General features: G+C 38.2%; 1 long non-coding RNA gene across 1 annotated transcript in view; it reads left to right on the top strand.

The window, feature by feature from the left end:
* Positions 1 to 4,785, top strand: part of LOC148185903 (uncharacterized) — a 105,993-nt gene extending 101,208 nt beyond the window's left edge. Inside the window, exon 4 of the long non-coding RNA XR_015775563.1 lies at positions 4,649 to 4,785. This is a non-coding gene — a long non-coding RNA (uncharacterized LOC148185903). The remainder of the gene's footprint in view (positions 1 to 4,648) is intronic.
* The last annotated feature ends 13,558 nt before the right edge of the window (positions 4,786 to 18,343 follow it).

The raw sequence follows: 18,343 nt of genomic DNA, 5'->3' as shown, positions 1-18,343 counted from the left end.
GTAGCAATTCTTTAGTTTACAGCACTGCACACCAACCTGATCTGTTTGGAGCTAGCTAACAGTGCCTCTCATTTTGCAAATACTAGTAACGCTGCCTCAGCCAATAGTGTTGCTTTGAAAACAGTGAAGATACATAAGAAATAAATAGACATAATATATAACTCCATCCCATTGAAGGTTACATACTGTAGATGTGAGATATTAATGGTCCAAGAGGAAAGTCTAATGCAAAAATAATAATAATAAATTATAAGGTTCTTTAAAATACAGTCTCGGTGCTTTGCGTTGCTAAAGTACTGGTGTAGAATTGAAAAGCAATTTATTAGTTGGATGGTTCTGCAGTAAGTGCTGTTGAGGAGACGGGATGTCTCCGTTTGGAGAGCTCTGAGTCTTTTTCCTGAAGGGAGAGTTATTAGGACGAGCTGGCAGAGTGTGTGGTGTCCTGTAATATTTTTAGACCTTTGCGCCGAATGCTGGTCTCGTTGATGTCAAAGATAGGGATGAGTTTGCAGCTGATGTTGGCTTTTAGCTAAAAGAGCTGTAGCAGTGCAGCCTCACAGAGGTACTAGAATGGCTGTCGAATCATAAGGCTCGGTTATGGTTTCCACATTGACAGTTGCACGGAGCTGAGTTGATGGATAAATGGAATGGTGACAAAGACATGGTCGGATGTTTTTATTATTGGTATGGGTTTCTCCTCACAGCAAACCTCTCAAACTGTAGGCAGCAGTTTATTGAAATCTCATGTCTCCAGCATGGTTTCTGTATTTTCTCTGCTTAATGTCCACAGACAGGACAATACCTGCTTCATGGGACCCCACAAAAGTCCCTGTCTGATGTTGTGCAGACCCTCACAGATCTGCTAAGCATAAATCAAGCATGAATCTTATTATTTTATTCTCCTACAAGATGTCAGCCAATATTCATCTGATGATCTTGAACTGATTTCTCCCAAGGCACATTTTTGACATTCTCCTTTGTCATTTCATAGTAATAGTTTTCCATTGTTAGTGCTTTTCATTTTTTCCAGCTTTTTTTTGCCCTCCTACAGAGTTGTAGTTATAGTGCTGGGCCAAAAAGAAAAATACTTTGGCGTAATGCACATGGCCGGTGTGTTCGCCCACTCATCCAAAAGAACACAGATAATTTTGATTACTTTCTTGTGTGAAAGGGAATATAATTATTCAATCAATTTCTCCTCTTTGTTTGAGCCTTGTGTGTACCACTTAGCTATTTTGTCGATTCCACCTTGCTGTTTTTTAGGCTCCTTTGGGCCACTGTTTACATAGCATGTGATAGCACATTCACGTTTCTACATTCTGGCATAACACCAACACCTCGAAAAGAAGAGCTGTTAAAAAGGGGCAGAACTAAATTGGCATTTTTTGAATCTATTATAAACAGCAGCTTATAAGGTATATTATTGTTTCCCTGATTAAACTCAATAGAAATCTGTACCATCAATAGCATGTCCCTGTGCCTGTTCATGTATAGTCTGTTTTATTGATTCTGTCTTTGTGTCAGTTGCTGAATGATCCTGGAACGCAGCAATTATGATCATTCCCAAAGGTCAACGTCTGCATGATTCAAATTCCAGCAATGTCCAGCAATGACACGTCCTGTCATGTGAGACGGGAAAGACACCGATATGTGTAGAGATATGTGCATTTGAAACATTTCCCACTCAGAGTCAATTATAGGTCGATTCAACCATTTGAAAACTCCGTATCCGTCACTAAAAAATAAATAGACCTGTTGTCAAGCCATAACAACCGGTGTGTTGACATTCAAACGAGTACAACTCTTGTTATCCCCAACTTGCAGCATCTTACAGCATGTACCGACTCAAAAACATGTGAAAAGCACCAGTCGCAGCGTGAAATGCTTAGTCATTTTCGTGCCTTTAAAGATTCCTGAAAACGACACTGTTGAGGTCTGCCTTTTAAACGCGGTGTTTTGATGTGTCACACTTTGAGCACACACAGAGCGGCTGTTTTGTGGGGTCCGGGAGATAAGAGACGGAGAGGTTTGAATGTGTGATAGAGAGGCAGGGCAGCGATTCCCTTTCAGGTTTGATTCGGGCCACCTGCTGGGTCCTCCAAACAGAGCCCCACATGGCAGATCAAAGCACGCCATCAACGCTTTGTTTTGCTGAGGTTTCTAATAATTAGCAGTTTATTCATGCGCGAGGAACGGATGTGACAGTATTAGCAGGTAACTGACTTGAGCCAGTGACAGAAGTCATGTTGCTCAACACTGACTGTCAGTGTGGAAGTAAACAAAACTCTTTTCTAGGGCCATCTTGCACTGTAAACTCTTACTTTTCTAAATAAAGGAATCCAACTCCCTTGATAAACATAGCAAAATATATAAATAAATATAACTTTTGGTTTTAATTCATGTTTATTTCATACCTGCAATTTATGTTTACTTAAATTTTAGTTCTATTTACGTATTTTTTTGTTTTTTGTTAGTGATAGCGACTTGTCCACTACATTTGTACAGCACTTTGGTTGTGTTTAAATGTGCTGTGTAAATAGATTTGACCTTGACCTTGACCTTAACTTAAGTTTTTTAAGTAAATCAAGTTAGTCAGACTTGACTGTTTTAAATATTTTGCAAATTGGTTGAAGCTTGATTTAGTATTGCTATTTGTGATAAATCGGAATGACATGGAATCCTGCTGAAATCTTAAGAAAAATCAAAGAGAAAAATAAAGTCTGAATATTTATTTTTTTCTTTTTAATAAGCCTTTAAAGTGGATTTGTTTTGATTACAGGATTTTTTCCCCCTACAAACAACAGTCTTGTCTCAAGATGCTCAGAATGGCATTTTGTTAAAATGAGAATCATCCTGTAAACTAATCATTCTCTGCTGTGCTCTCTGTATTTCTCAAATGCAATAATTTTCCTAAATACAACACTAAAATCTGACGAGTTGATCTTACTTTAAGTAAGCTTGGAAACCTATTGCCTGGAAAAAGGAAAGTATATATAACTATGAAACCTGTTTACTTTATATCTGAGTGTTAAGTTGAAATTTAGCTGCGTTTATTTAATTTTGTGAAGATGTTGCAACTCGAAAAATGACAAGTTCAAGTGTTAGCAACTTCAGTAAAGGGTTAGGATATCTGCAAGTTCTGTTTTCTTTACATATTTAAGATAAATATGATTGGCTAGTGTTCACCCAGCAGAATGCACATAGATAGCAAAGTAAACTGAACTTGGTAAAACTTTGAAAGATTGATTTAATTAAACTTGCCATTTTTAAGTTGCAACGTCTTAACGACATTAGGTGAATTTCACTAAATTTAAAGTAAACATCAGTTATGATTAATAGCCATATTTAATTTCATTTTTCAAGGCAACTGGCATCCCAGATTTCTTTAAGTAAATTCAACTTGTCATATTTTACAATGTACCGAGTAAACACAACTGTGCAGTTAAGTCAGACTAACTTCTAAGTTGTTGTTAAGTTGCTACTTAGAAAGACAAGTTTCTTTCACTTGTCATTTTTAAATTGACTTAACAAATATAATAGACAACAAAATTTTAAGTAAGCCTAACAAATAGAAATAAATTAAACGCGACGTAAGAATACTAATATTTACTTAACGTTTTCAAGGCAGTCGGTTTCCTAGATTTTTTTAAAGTAAGATAAACTTGTCAGTTCTTACACTGTGGTCACATTATTCAGTTGTCCTACAATATGAAATTGAAATGTTCAAGGGAGAAACAGCTCAAGTAAAACAGTAAATACGTAACCAATGCAACATTTACCCCCAGTACAATGGTTTACCAAGATCTATGTTCATTTGTCTTGTGGTTCCAGAGCACTGCTTTAAGGCCTTACCAGCCTTAACTGAGCGAATAAATCGCTGTCACAGTCCTCAAATGGTGTGATCGCCTGTCACAGCCCTTCACATCAGTTTGCTTTATTGGATGTGGCTCACGCCTCCAGATATTTATATCTTTTTACAGCCATGTACTGTAGTGGCTAACAAAACAAAAAAAAAAACAAGGGGAAAAAATCAGTGAGGGGGAAAGAGGAGGCAGGCGGCTAGACAAGTAATGGTGTGGAATACAGAGGAGGGATGTGTGGAGCTTTGGCTGAGGACAGCCTCTAGATCCATCTTCCCCTGCTTAAAGCCCCAGTGCCTGGGTAATGGTCGCACGGCGGGTGCTTTCAGAGGTTACGACGCAGGAGATGAGGGATCTAGGAGTGGAGAGGCCAAACTGAGAGGTGATTTCCCCAGCAGAGGCCTCTTCATTTTAGGGGTGGAGGAGGTGTCGGCATTGCCACTGCTGCCGGGCCTGGAGGAAAACAAGCAAATTGCTCCCCACAGGAACAGGGCACTGGCAGCAAACTGGATCCGACATGATATAGAGTGTTACCCACACTGCTGCCTTTCTGTTCTTTTTATTTATTCTCTGTGCGCATTAAATGCTAATTTCATGTGTTGATCCTTTTAACCTTTGCTTATGGCTTGATTAGGGCCATAATATTGATTTCACGCAATGTTTTGTGGCTTGCTCCACATGGGATGTATTTTAACTGTATTGATAACATCAAGTACAATTGCCCTATCTTTTTTGGTATTGGTATTTCTTTTCTCCCAATCTCTCCTATTGTGCTTTCCCTCTCACAGACAGAAAAAAGAAGACTCACAAACGTGATACAGCAACGCCTTTGTTTTTGTATCTGCAGGGCATCAGACTGCCACCATTTAGTCCCATTTTGTAACCAAGCAATAGCTCAAGTTGCAAATATGATTAAAATATAAACTGAAGACCTGTTATTTTTTTTGCTGCTCACTGGAAGTTTCAAATTCACAGAAAAAACTCAAAAACCTTTGGCCCTGAGACAAGCTAGGTGCATCAAAATAAAAGCACCAGGGGTACCGCTTTGATTTGTTTCATTGTAACAGTTGTTTATTTAACTGTACTGATAACAGTACTCTATTTAACTTGTTTTTATGACAGTACTGTATTCAACTTTATTATAACAGCACTTTAAGTTTATTACAACAGTACCTTAATTTTATTTTAATAGTACTTCATTTAACTTTATTATAACAGTACTTTATTGTACTTCATTATCACATTATATTATTCGTTTATTTTTCATAGAGAACACTTTATTTAACTTTTTTTTATGACAGTACTTTATTTAACTTTATTTTAACAGTAGTTCATTTAGTAGTTAGATGTTTGAGTAGCTTCTGATAGTTGAGAGGATTTTTCAAAATATTGAGTATGTATGTATGTATGTATGTATGTATGTATTGGGTAAATTGACATGCACACTAATATTCCGCCAACATTCTGAATATGACAGTATTCAGACTTTGATACGGGCTCTGTGAAAAGCATATTCTGTGTGGATTTTCTGAATTCAGCATTTTTCGATTAAGACATGGGATATGCTGGTATTATTTGTGTTTTGATAACATTCTTTGGACATGCATATCCAAAGTATGCAAAGCTCAATGTAAATGGGAGTATCAGTGGGATATTCATTTTCATTGGCCATGTAAAAAGCTTTAGTAGGAATATTGTCTTTTTCAGATATGGGAAAAACCCCCACAATGTTTTGTGCATGTAAATCTAGTAACTGTATCACGGTCGGAGAATGTTGCAATATTATTTAGATGCCATATAACTCAACCCTAGTCTCCATCTTTTCATTTGTAAATATACAGGTCTTTGTGGCTTATGCATACAAACATGCATTCTTGAAGCAAAAAATAGATCAGCAACTGGAATACAACACTAAAAGATATATTGTCACCCACAAAATCTATTGCGGCTCAGCGCCCACTCATTTTATTGAGGTCACCACGCTGACTGGAATGAATGGAGTCTCAGGCACATGCTAAATGATAGAGCCCAACTAGTGGGGGGGGAAATATCTCTTGTGGGTTTTGTATGAAAAATCACTGGCTCTTTTGCTTTGGGTTTAGAGGCAACAGTTTTGAGCAGAAAAGCCAACCTTTACAAAATGTTTGTGATTCACCATGACAAAGGCATTGGTTCCACATTAAAGCTAGAAGTAGTACACTGGAAGAAGACAAGGCCCTTACATCAAAGCTGTCATCTTGCATTGTGAACAAAGAAGGTAAAGCCCGGTGAGTGGAACAAATGCAACTCTGGGCTCGCGCCTGCTTCCCCCGATAGGAGGACGGTTATTGCTGCAAAGCTGTTGAGGCCTCTCAAGCTTTATCCCATTCAGTGGCAAATTATATCTTCAGCTTTTCAACAGCAAGATATGGTCTTCCTCCTACTAACCCTCCCTTCTAAATACTTGAGTGAGATTCAGTCCATTTACCTGAATCAACCCGAGCCATCTCCAATTTGTTAAAGGCTCCTTGGCACCCCGGAGTATGGAGGGAGATAATTGAATTGAGCTCATTCTTCTTGCTGATTTCTCATGTTACCTAAAGGGACTAGGGAAGGAAAAGCATTCTCAGAAAAAGGCCTTTCTCAATTTATTGCAAAGGCTATTCATGAAAGGAAATCTGAAAGTCATATGCGTGGCGGGGATGGTGGAGAGAGAGAACCACACCGAGAGAAAGAGAATGGCACTCGGAGCATTATTGTTTGTGAAAGATCTGTAGTACGAGGCTGTTCATGAATTTCATGCTGCTTTTTCGAAGAAGTGTGTCTTCTTACAACACAGGCGTTTAAGTGTGGAAAATTGTTCTTTGAGAAAATGTTTTTTTAAGAGAATGTGATAGAAAAAAAGACCAATTGTGAATACTTTCACAAGAGAATAGGTCGTTAAAACCGTCAGTTATCCTGCTGAGTGTGGAGTTTGAGGCACTCACAATAACAACTTAAAAAAAATAAAATTTCCCATCATTAAAACCTTTCTGCGTTAAATTATCCCCTAAAAACCATAGCAGAATCAAAGCTTTCAGCAGGCTTTTAATTTTTAGATTTTTTAGATTTGACCCGTTAACACGCTGTGCCTTTGCAGAATTTTTATGTCATGGAATATGCACTATTTTAATTGCAGTGCTGTTTATTTACTAAATTTTAAGTAATAGCACTTTTCTTCTTAAAATATTTTTCATTTAATTGTGTTTTAACCCCACTTGTTTACATTTGGGGAACAAAATCGAGTATGTGTGTAATTTATCTTGTGTGTGGATCTCAAACTAATGACTACGGAGAAATCTGGACCCCGTGGCTGAACCAGTAGTGAACTAATTCATTAGTCTAAATGTTTTTTTTATTTTCATTTGTTACTTGGTGCCTAAATTTTGTCCTGTTTCTTTACCATAAATTGGTGCAAAAAAATCTAATAAAATGTAGGAGAGGCAGTGTTTGGCACTCAGAATTTCCTGGGGGAGGGCCCAACGACCTCCAACCCCCAATTTGATACAGAACGTAGACCGTTTGCCTAGACTACGCTCTCTTTTTTTTTATGTGCTATTTTTTTCCCCAGAACAACCATAATTATGTACTGTGACCTTATACTGATGCCCCCATCACATTGCCTAAAATCAAATATGTCGAAGACTGTCAAACTTCTAAAAAATGTTTTTGTTTTTCTCTTATGTGAGCCCTTCTGTCCCGACCACTTTTCAACACAAAGTGACGCCCTTGAGTCTTGTTGTATTTTGGTATTATTTGACAGCCCAAACTGGTGCACAGCTTACAAAGAACAGTTCATTGCTCCCCTTGGACAGAGCACTGACCCCCTTGAAAAGTACTACTGGGCCCACTTGACCCCTGTCTCCTGGCTCAAACACTGCGGCTGTCAGTTTCAGGGTAAAATCTGCACAGCTTACAGATAACCCAACACACAGAGAGCTGAACTTTCAGCCATCTTTAATTGATGTCGATATACCAGAGGGGCATTTTAGGAATAAATTAGTCCACTGAAAACTAGAATTAGAATTCTAAACTGTGAAACTCTCTGTAAGAATCAGCAAAACGGTCGTGAGCCTTGGGCCTCTCTTAAATGTGTGAAATGAATATTATATAAAGCCATAAAACGTCCTTATTAGAGCAATAAGAAATTGAATTACTAATAGAAACGGTAATAGATTTAAAGAGACACCATATACACAGAGAGATCCCTGTCTTCTATGACATGTGTGAAATGCTGCAGAACATAGAGCAGAAGTCTTTAATAGCAAGGTGACAGCTTCTTCTATTAAGGAAAATAAGTAAGCTCTCCAAATGAAGCCAGCTCACTGTTAATTTCTAAACTGCCGCAGCATTTTGACATGCTTCTCAAAAACTGTTGACACATTCTAAATTAAAATCATCCCTCTCTTTTCTTTTCATGTGAAGTAATACTTCGTTAGTTATGATTGTTCATCCATGCCATGAATACAAAGGATTATTTTCTTAGAAATAACAAAGGGCCCCTTTTGCCTCAGAACCACGGAAGATAAAAGAGTAAAGCCTTTGATGAGTTAATGAATTAGTATGGATAAAATCAACAATGGCTGTGTACTCGCACAGCAAGTGAGATTCAATTATTGAAAAAAAATGACAATATGCAATCATGGGGAAAAAAACATCTCTAGCACATCATACTGTGCTAGAGATTTTTAAAAGCCAAGATTCAATCAATTTAGGTATCAGGTCAGCTGCTTTGAGTACTTCGACATTTCATTTTACAGTGCTATGAAGAGAAGAAATGAACTAACTGCTTTTATGTTAATTTAAATATAATGTATGTGGTTGATAGTGCGTGTACATTTTTTTTTAGCCACGCTGCTGCCATGTCTGTAGGGACGGTCTGTTTGTGGGTGAATTCACCGCTTTGGTCCAGACCGATATCCTAAATATTGGATAGATTGCTATGAATTTATGTACTGAATTCCACTGATCCTAAAGGATGGATCGGCATGCCTTTGGTGATCCTCTGACTTTTTCATGTAGCACCACCATCAGGTCAAAATTTCATATCGTCTTCATAATTTCATATCAACACTTTTTTTTTAATGACCAAATGCCTGCAAAATTTGTGAGACAATCAGCCTCATCTGTACTTTGTGTTAAGCGCTACAAACAGATGTTCACATGCTTATACACAAAGCAAAGATGGTGAACATTGTAAATATTAGCCCTGCTAAATGTCAGCATGTTAGACATTGCAAGCATGTTTGCATATGTCTTTCTTCAAACCACAGATGTTACATTTACATGTTGAATATATAGCAGATATGTTGAAAGTTAATGTTTCAATTTTCCATTTTATGTTGTGATGATGCTTTGGTTAATGTATGCTAAGTTTTGGCACAAAAGCCACTTGATAATTGTAAGGAAATCATGTTGAAAAATGTTTTGGCTTATATTACCTTGGGTGGATGCTAAAAACATGCTTGCAAATGTCCCAAACTCTCTTTAAAAATACCCTCTTTTGTCACACGGCTGGAAATGTCCCTTACTCTTGTTACAAAATACCTGCTTTTGTCGCTACAAATATGGCAACACCTACCTATCATTAAATTATTTGCTGTTGTTGCCACATGCACCTGAATATGTCACTACATCTCATTATCAAAATCCCATATTTGTCGCTACAAACAGGGCTGGCAATGTGCCTGCCTCTTGTAAATATAAAGGCACAGCTGGAAATGTCCATAATATTTTGTTGCTACAAATACAGTTGGAAACATCCCCAACTCTTGTCAAAGAAATACCCACTTTTGTCGCGATAGTAACAACTGGAGATGCCCCAAATTATATTTAAAAAATTCCCATTTTTATTACTAGAAACATGTCTAGGGTATTTTCTCAACTGACTTTAAAAAATACATGCTTTTGTCACTACAAACATGGCTAGAGATGTCCCTACCTCTTGTTAAAAGTACCTTCTTTTGTTGCTACAAACACAGCTGGATATGTCCCAAACTACCACCAACATGGCTGGAAATGTCCTGAAATCTTGTAACAAAAAGTCTCACTTTAATTGCTACAGACACAGTTTGAGACGCCCCAAACTCTTGCTAAAAAATACCCACTTTGTTGCGACAAACAAGGCTGGATATGTGCCAAATTCTCGTTAAATTTTTTTTCAAATTTTCAAACACGCTTTTGTTGGTCTAAAACAGTATGCTGCTGTCTCTCCCACGTGTCACTCCTTCCACCATCCCCTCCTCAAAGCTCATGTAATCTAAACTGCATCCCTTTAGAAATGTTGATATGATACGTATTAAATGTAAATGTTATGTATCTGTGGTTTTTAGAAATGCACAATACAAGCATGTTGACCTGTCGACTGGACTGCCTGAACACAGCATTATAGCTCCGCAGACATTCCTGTGGAATTTTGGTGTTGTCGTTTGTACAGTGTCTATATTTATGCACACATCTGCATGTGTGCACGCATAATGACTATGAGCACAATTTGTTTTGTCTCAGTGTTGATGCATGAGACTATTTAAAAGATCTCAGGCTCTGGTCTTCATTTCCCCGGGACGGTGTTACTGGAGGAAGGGAAGATGTTCCCTATTGAAAGGGATGTGTATCTCCCAGATTGCCACACTGCTGGGCTGTCAATCAGTGGGTGTCTTTAACTGCACAACAGCTGCAGTCTGCTGCTTCCCACACACCCAATCACATCAGCTGCTACATTCCTATGAAGATAGTCGAGGGCTTGATGTATGTGTTTGATAGGAAAGGCCAATGTCAGTGTGAATGCAGCTGACACCTATCTGGATGGGTCAGGGCTATGTTGTTGTATGTCTTTTGCCAGGAGACTTTTAAGGCTTATATTGAAACAGTAAAAAGGACATATTGACTGCAGCTGCTGACACTATGCACACAGTGATTGCCTATATTTCAACTGACTGAGACATTATAGTCGCTGTGGGAAGGAGGTGGTTGCAGCAGCCTTGCTTTGACAGTCTTGAGTGACATTGGCAATGTGTGCTTACACACAGGCCCAGGGCAGATGGACACAGACGGGGCGACAGAGCGACAGAGGGAAAGAGAGAGGGAGAGAAAGCAGCCAAGGGTAAATTCAGCACCATGGACAGCTACCATCAGACATCTCTCCAGGCAGCATTTGTTTGCTTTTATCTCCAGGAGATGAATCACTTATAGCCGCCAAAGCCAGTGCTGGATAAGCACACTGTTTCAAAATGTCACTATAATAGGAATGCTTTCACTAGTTGTCCATTCCATGCTGGTTTCCTTCTTTTTCCGTTTTAATTGTTTTTTATTAATGTTTTTTTGAACCTCACTATTCTATAGTGCCACATCAAAATTAGTGAATAATGCGTTTCTGTGATCTAATTTTGAGTTCTGAATTGATCTTAGCAGACCTGCAGTGGTACTGCTTTTTTTTTACATACAGCTTCCCACAGCAGCTCCTTCTGCTTAATTACAGTTTCCACACTAACTACACACTGCCTGTCATTGCAATGAAAGCAATTCAGTATTAATTTAGTGTTATGAACTCACTCTGTACAGTGACAACGTGTAGTTTTAATAGTGTGGGTGTAGATACCTGTTTGCTCCTCAGAGCATGGCTTCAAAAACCACTGTTTTGAGATATTTCATAACTCCTGACACAGTGGTTTGACTCATGTAAAGGTGATATGAGACACTGCAGATATTGCTTATTTCGGTGGGCTTTCCTCAGTTTAATTCCCATACATCAATGCAATATTAGTGGAGATTATTAGTAGACTATGTTTTGTATTCTTACATGTAAGAAGCACAGCATTTATTTAGAGATATCTTGAAAACGTGAAAATTGCCATAGTAGTCTAAGTCATAGAACAAGTCAAATAGAGTCAAATTTATTTATATACCAAATCTGATATGACCGGTGTAAACTTGATGTTTTTCGAGTAAAAACCAATAAACAAAGATCATACATGATAAAAACACATAAGATACGAACATGTAAGATGACAATGTATTTAAAAAGGGAAAATAACAATACTGATTCAAAAATACAAATTAACAACACAATTTAAACCCAACTTAAAGTTTGCTTAAAGTCTGCTTTTAAAAGAAGACACTGTTGTATCAGACCTCAGTAACAGTAACAACACAGCTGTCCACATGGCCAAAAATGTTTAATTATCAATCTATTCCTAAAAATACTGGTTGCTTTCTATGGTAGGGCTGTACCAAATATTCTGAAGCTTCATCCATAACCTTGACATTTGAATTCTAAATCGAATGCTGTGCAGCTTTTTTTTGCATGTCTGCTCATTCTGTATAAACTCTATATTTCTGCAAATTTGCAGATTAAAATTAGACTAAACTAATGTTAGGAGTATTTTACTGTTTGTAGAAATAGGGCCACACTGCCTGTGTGAGCAGCGCACGTGCATCATAGAACAAAGAGGTTTTTCACCGCACATATTAACAGGTGAGAGCAGCCATACTGCTGGCATGAGCAGTGCTGCTCAGGTGCGGCCTGGCTGAGTCTTCCCCATTTTTATAGTGTGACACACACAGTTTTCAGCAAACATAGATAGTGAAAATGGTGTTTTTGATTATGACATTAACATTACACCACTTTTCACTACAGTTTCCACGTCTATATCTGTCACAGACGTGGAAAAATTAAAAAAGATTCTTTTAACTCTTTCAAATTAGAAACCCGCTAACAACGTTTCTGTCAACAAAAATCCCTTTTATTTATTAAGATAAGGCTATTTATTGTGAAATATTGTCATAGTTGTGTTTTTGACAGTGCAGTGGCTTTCCCCGCTTCATACATAGTTGAAGTACCTGCTCGTACATTGTGGAGATACAGTAGTTACAGCAGCAACTGTATGTGTGAACACAGCACACAGGAAAACATTTCAAATAACTCTATAGTGTTGTAAAAAAAAAAGCCAAAACATATTGAAAAAAGATGAAATATTCTGCTTCAATCCATATTTGTTTCCATTTAGCCTTTTAAAAACAAAAGCTTCCAGACAGTCAAGATGACGCTAAGAAGTAAAGAATTCTTTTTTCAATAAAAATAACAGACTCATTTAATCCAGCAAATCACTTTCTTTTGTTTATTCGGGTGACAAAGCCATGAAATAAGACGATAGATATTCAAAGCTTTTTTTCGAAAACCTCATTGAAAGCTTTCCATGTTAAAAAAAAAAAAAAAAAAACACTCACTAAGGCTCTTGTCTCTAGGACTTTGGGCAAACTGGGTTGGTGCAACATGTGTGTGAGGGAACTCAAATAGGACTCTAAACTTATCTTTGCCCCCAGGGCCCTCTGGTGGGTTAAGGCAGCCCTTAATAATGGTAATGTAGGAAAGTCAATGGCAATGAAATGCCTGCAGCCTCAGTGAAGCTTATAAATTCTGACTTCTGTATCACGTGTGTGTGGGCTGCTTCTTAACTTGGGGATTTTTCTTACACTCCCTTGCTTAGCTTGGCATTGTTTTTTTGTGTTGCACTGAGAGTTGATCTGCTCCAGGTGATATTTGTTCCTGTCCTCCACCCACTTGGTCCACAAACCTGTGCTTGACTTACTGCTGACCAAAAGCACTTTTACTACGACCTGTCAGGAGGTCACCGTGCTCAAAAAACAACTCTCCTCTGCTGCAGCCTGTTGTGCTTTTTGCCCTCCCAACATTTGATCCATAACAGCACTCCGATTTTAATCAGAGCTTTCAAATTTGACCTTGACTTAAATCCATCAAGCTGACATTTCTGGTGAAAACAGGAGCCCGATGGCAGCCTCGAAAATCTAATGATCAGCTCTCCAATGTGCTCTCAGAGGGCGTCGTGCTCTGTACTTGGGGCATTATAATTACAAGCTAGTTCCATTTGCAGGCTCCCAGCACGTATTAAAAGGAAAAAAAGGTATGGAGTTGGTGAAAGCTTGCAAGAGATAATTATCATAAGAGTGTGTGGAACAGAGCTTCATGCTGAGGAGATTATAGTCCTCTCCATCCCTCTGTCTCCCTCCATCCTCTGCCATTCTCTCTCCCCGTGTTTGTGAATCACTTTTAACCTACAACCCAAACAGCTTTGACAGGGATTATGGAGTTTTGATGAGAGACAGAGAGAGGCTGGGAGAAAGTGAGTTTGGGGTAATGAAGCAGCAATGTCAAGGAATGATTTATGAACGGCTCTTTCCTTCACTCTCTCCTCACCGAGATGTAGTCAGTTCAAATATCGTGTTTCAGAAAAAAATTCAATTCTGACCACGCACAAAGTGATCAGTGTACCATTTCCAGAAATTGGATAGCATTGTTTGCTTAATACAGTATTCCAGGGCTTCCAGTGATATGTCAGCAATTTTTCCACATAACAGCAGAACAATGCGCATTCGGGACAATATTGGAGCAAGATTGTAAAGCCGGGCGAAGGCGCTTTTATTAGGATTCGCAAGTTTTTCTCTTTTTAATTTTCTCCCTGTGGTGAAGCGTGGGAGTAGTTTTTTGTGTTGTTTATGATTTCAGACAGATGAGTCACTGGCAAACCCAGCCCGGGGTCACTGCCTGAGCTAATGAGCAGTTTACAGGCGGCATCATCAGCCACAGAGCGGACGGCATCTCATTGTTTAAAACAAATCAGTGCAAAACATAATATACTCAAAAATAACAAAAACACTGCATACTAGATATTAGCTCAAATCGGATCATATAAACGCTTTGGTTTTTGGCATCAACATTAAAGGTAGCGTGTAGGTTGTTATGACAACCATTGATGCTGCCTTTATTGGATTATGGTGCCGTTTTTCCTCCCACTGGATATTTACATTTTAGACAGTAAGCTGACATTTTTATCCAGCGCTTATATGAGTCAGCAGGTAGGAGTTCAGTGTCTTGCTCCGGGACAACAACAGACACAGAATACATGTTTGACTGTGGACACACAATTGTGTAACATCCCAGTTTGTGGACATATTTTGAGCTAAATGGTGAGGGTGTCTGGTTTAGCAACAGTGGAGAGAGATAGCTGTGTGGATAATTTGCCTCCTAAACAATTAACCCTTAAGTAATTCTAACCTGGAGAAGTTGCAATCTTTAATTCTCCAAGCTATATGCCACGAAATCCCCTTTTAGTCTTACACACTTAAACTTTAAGTATAAATACTACCACCACGATGTGAAAATTCTTGCATTCAAAACATTACTTACAGTTAGTGAAAGTACGAAAGTATAATTAGCAAAATATAAATTTAGTACATAAAATAAAAGTAGTCTTTGTGGTGTGTCTGTCCTGTGAGAGCCACATATCTTTAAAGAAGCCAACTTTTTATGGTGTCAGAAAAACAGCTTAGTTTTCAGCTTTGTTTTGATGCATTTTCAAGCTGATTCAATAGGGTTTTAAATAGTTTATCAAGCTAAAGAAGCAGAAGAATTTTTCAACACGTAAAGAAACACTTCATCCTTTAGTTTATCATAACCTTTGAAAAACAACACATTTGGAATAACATGGTTTTCACTGGACAGGAAGGGGATGAAAAACTAATCTGAAAACTCACTAAAGCTGTCACACAAATGAAGGGGAGTAAAAAATAAATGTTTTACTTAGGAGATGTAGTGGAGTTGAAGCATTAAGTTGCAGAAAATGTAAAGTGAAAAATACGAGGGTATATTTGCTTACGGTGCTTTACTAGGCTAAGTACTTACTTATAGTACACGACAGGCAAAGAGCAAAATTAAAACGCCATGCGTCACATGACTTTCACTCATGGATGATGACCAGCTTACCCAGTTAACTATTAAAGATAGCATTAACATTAAAAATTCATGACATTCAGTAAAATGCACACAAGAATAAGGAATTGCAAGCCTCAAGGTTTTAGAATTAAAATGATGTATCTCTGACTAAATCCTTAGTCGTTACGGTAGTTCCAGTACGAAGGACATGGTTAAACATTTAATGAAAATACAAGTTAACCTTCTTACAAGTTTTAAGGAGAAGATACAAATCTCATGATAGTCTGTTAAGTACAGTGTTGCACTGGAGTTAGCCTTTAGCCTAGCTTAGCTTGTCCAAAGTTTAGAAACACACCAGCCAGCCCCTCTAGAGCTTATTTATTACCACATTGTTTTTTCTTTAATATATACTCAAACACAAATGTTAAAATGGCAATTAGTTTTCAAATGGTTTGGGGATCGGGGGTTACATACTGGAACTTTTTGTGTGCAGATTGAGCTAATGAAATGCAACATGCTAATTAGTTGGTAATATTGTTTTAACTTGGGAGACAGCAAGGCCAGTTTTCCCCATGCTTCCTTTCCATAGGCTACAGTCAGAGGCTAATTTACTTCGCTTAGCACAAAGGATAGAAAAAAATACAAGCGTGGCTTTGTCCTGCTGAGTCTGCAGGAGATTACCCTCCCCAAAACTGTAACTTGTTTTCTTCCACAATTTTTTTTGGATGACTTTCTCATACAAGATGTAACAAGTTATCAAAGTGATCGGCGGAGGATTTTACTCGCTAGCCTAGCCTTACAGCTAGCATGGCTCAGTCTTTATGGTAAGCTAATCTAACACACAGATATTAGAGTGAAATCAATCTTGTTATCTAACTTTTGGAAACAGTGAATTAGCTTTTTTTTCCCACAATGTTTCTGTTACTTTAACTTGGCAGGTGGTATATTAGATTTCTCTGTTAAGAAAAAAAACAAACATGTCTGGAAAAGAAAAACCCTTTCAGAAAAAGCCTGGCATAAATAATATTGGTGTGTGAAAAAATTTCATCCAACAGTAAAAACTCAAGACTGTCTAATATCTTGCAATTTATTATAGTTGTGTGTAGAGTTTCACCATGCACAAAACAGTGTCTGTGGGGAAATATGTACCGTTCAGAAGGCTTTCCATCTTCTTTGACATTTATACTGACTTCTGCCCGTTACAGCCAGTGTGCTGCTCCGTGCTAACCGTAACATATTGTGCTTTTCCATTTGTCTTCATCGCCACCACCTTGCAAGGCTATCACAGTGCGCCGTTTCACCCAGAACCATGAAGGATGGCTGTGACTGTTGAAGGCCTCATGTTTGTCTTCCTGTACAGATGATGTGTTACATCCCTGGCAGGCCTTTGATGTTCCTTATGTCCACCAGTCAAAATGTATTACCTCATTTGACTGAATATTGTTATGTCTGAGCAACAGAAAACTACAAACACATGGCTTTGCGAGTCCCTGACTGACTAGACTATTACCATCTGTCTTTGTAAAATGACTGGCCTTATTCATAAAAGCCTTGGATGAGTGTGTATTGTGTTGTGGGAGGGACAGAGGCGGCTTTTGAATGAAGCCTTGATCATCACAAATGCGAATCAACAGACATTTGTTGTGGAGTCGCTGCTTTGTATGCAGGGTACTACTTCACTGGTAATCAGGAAGAACAAACTTAACCAAGCTTTTAATTGTTGTTTGTGTAACTGTCTGATCCCATTTAAATCACACTGCGGGATCTGCACAACATAAAGGCGTATAAGTGGCATAATAAGGGACTTTACAGTATATCCTCTCGAAATGGAATTGGAGGTTTCTGGAAGAATAGAGTTAGCTAAGCAATTAAGACATAATCATTATAAACTCTTTGTAAATTTGTGCTAGTGAGCCAGCAAGAAGTTTTGCAGAACAAACCCAAGTACCAAATTTGTTCTTACTTGCTTCAAAAAAGGGCCATTGTGCAACTTACATAACCCCCTCCAAGTGTTCCTGACTGTAGTGGTAAGAGTGCAGTTTTTGGACAATGTAATGGCTGTAATGATGACAATCAGAAGAACTCAACCGTTGCAATTCCATTTTCAAGACATGTCAGTTCCACTTTCTTCCACTTTGCTCCATTATCAACTTGTTAAAACCAGAAAATACACACATACCATAAGCCTGAAATGTGAGTCTAAGTATTTCAGCCAATTATCACAGCCACTGACCATGACTTCTACCCTCAGCCCTTTTAAAAGCAATATATTCAGCCTTCATACAATTATCTCATTACAAAAATCGCATTAATTGATCATGGTCCACTGTGCGTATGTGTAAATGGCTGTATTTTACTGACATCTGTCGCATCAATATGAGAGCTTTCTTTTGTCAAGCAGGGCAATCCAACAAGCTGTAAGCATTGACGTAATGACACCTTGCTGAGGTTTATGTGGCAAATGTGTTAGCAAACAGACAACTAGTTGTCACTCCCAACCCGTCAAATGCGGCAGCTTGATCAGTGGCTGTATGCTGCCAACTATAACGCTCTAGGTACCCTGTCAGATTTTGACACCATAGTGTGATGTGTCAATCTCCGCTTGCATGTTAAGAGCCAATAAGCTTCTGTATTTGACCCCCCTGTATTAATGTCTCTGGCCACCTGATTAATATATGTCCAATTTTCACTTTCCTTTTGGTTCTGTTTTGCTCTCCAACAACCTCTGAGAGTAATA

This window comes from Plectropomus leopardus, chromosome 22, assembly GCF_026936395.1.
Source record: "Plectropomus leopardus strain MGB_pleo_1.0 chromosome 22, ASM2693639v1, whole genome shotgun sequence".
Classification (NCBI taxonomy): domain Eukaryota; kingdom Metazoa; phylum Chordata; class Actinopteri; order Perciformes; family Serranidae; genus Plectropomus; species Plectropomus leopardus.
The sequence above is the reverse complement of the archived record's forward strand: the minus strand, read 5'-3'. Positions and strand labels throughout refer to the sequence as shown.